Here is a 2019-nt window from a genome sequence, read left to right on the forward strand (position 1 = left end):
ATGAAAATAAATACTGTATATAAATTACATACGAATTTTAGATATCAATTGTAGATACGAATACAAATGTAAGTATTGATATAAATATAAGATATAAATGTTGAATGTAAATATCAAATATAGATATTAAGTATAAATATGAATACAAATATAGATACAAATATTTGTTTATAAATGTAGATATAAATATAAGCACAAATATATATATAGATATAAATATAAATATAAATATAAATATAGATATAGATATAAATATATATATAGATATAAATATAAATATAAATATACAAGTATAAATATATATGTATATGAATATATATATATATATACATATATATATATATATATATATATATATATATGTATATGTATACATATATATATATATATATATATATATATATATATATGTATATATATATATATATATATATATATATATATAAATAGACATGCTGTATATACACATATAAAGTCGATGGAGATATAAATGTAAAGGTAAATATAAACCTAAAACTAAATATAAATGTGACTATAAGTGTAAGTACACGTCCACGTGTAGGTGTACAGTAGATGGAGGTGTGGGTGTAAGTGGAGGTATATATGCAAGTGTAAAAGCAAAGATAAATGTAAATGTGAGTGTATACGTCAGTGTGAATATATACATGATTTGTGAGTGTGCGCGTGCGTGACCGTGTGTGCGCGCGCGTACGTGTGTTTATTAACCTAATTTCATTTATTTGATTGTAGTGTGTTGAAAAGGAGCAACACTATTGGGGTTTTGTCCTTTATTCTTCAATTATCAGGCTTAAATATGTGTGTGAATATGTGTCTGTGTGTGCGTATGTGTGTGTGTGTGTGTGTGTGTGTGTGTGTGTGTGTGTGTGTGTGTGTGTGTGTGTGTGTGTGTGTGTGTGTGTGTGTGTATGTGTGTGTGTGTGTGTGTATGTGTGTGTGTGTGTGTGTGTGTGTGTGTGTGTGTGTGTGTGTGTGTGTGTGTGTGTGTGTGTGTGTGTGTGTGTGTGTGTGTGTTTGTATGTGCGTGTGTGTGATTCACCATATTATTGGATCACGTGTTAGATTCGTGATCAACAGCTATTTCCATCCCGGAAGAGATCTCAGAGCTCATATATGACCGATCTAAGGGTAATGCTGTGATCTTTACACACACACTAACACAACTCCCCGCCCACGAGAGTTGGAGTAACGACTCGCAGCGCAGCGATACTAAAATTATTTCAGCCCTAGGTGGGATTCGAGCCCGGACCGCCGTAGCGACGGCCGAGAATTCTAACTACTGAGCCACGTGTGTTTGTGTGTGTGTGCGTGTGCGTGTGCGTGTGTGTGTGTGTGTGTGTGTGTGTGTGTGTGTGTGTGTGTGTGTGTGTGTGTGTGTGTGTGTGTGTGTGTGTGTGTGTGTGTGTGTGTGTGTGTGTGTGTGTGTGTGTGTGTGTGTGTGTGTGTGTGTGTGTGTGTGTGTGTGCGTGCGTGTGTGTGTGTGTGTCATTGTATATTCAGGAAAGATATGTTATTTTAAGAAATTTTTTATTGAAGATGACAGCAAACTTACAATTTGCAAGTTCCTAGATGATCTTATCAAATTTCCGTATACAATAGTACTTTTGATATCAGGAGGCAGATCAGAGATACGAGTGTTGATATACATAATGAATCTTGTCAACATTTCGTCATTGTAACATATATTTTCAAGACAACTTTATAAATGTACAGAATAGGAAAGAAAACACTCCGGTATATGCAATACAAAGAACACGGAAAGAGTGAGAAATAGGGCTTAAGAGATGCCTAAGGCTGAATATAATTAGTGTTTTTATTTTTCTTGTGTTTGTTTGTTGATAGATAGATTTGTATCTTTGATATATAGCCTACATAGTTTCTAAGATTTTTATCTATACATATTGAGGCACTGTTTAATGATGTTAGCTTTTTCTACAATGGTATCTCTATCTAGTTGGTTATTGTGGCATTATGTTATTAGACGGCTTCTTGATTTAAATT

Source organism: Oratosquilla oratoria, chromosome 36, assembly GCF_046742065.1.
Source record: "Oratosquilla oratoria isolate Oo_2021 chromosome 36, ASM4674206v1, whole genome shotgun sequence".
NCBI classification, from domain to species: Eukaryota; Metazoa; Arthropoda; class Malacostraca; order Stomatopoda; family Squillidae; genus Oratosquilla; species Oratosquilla oratoria.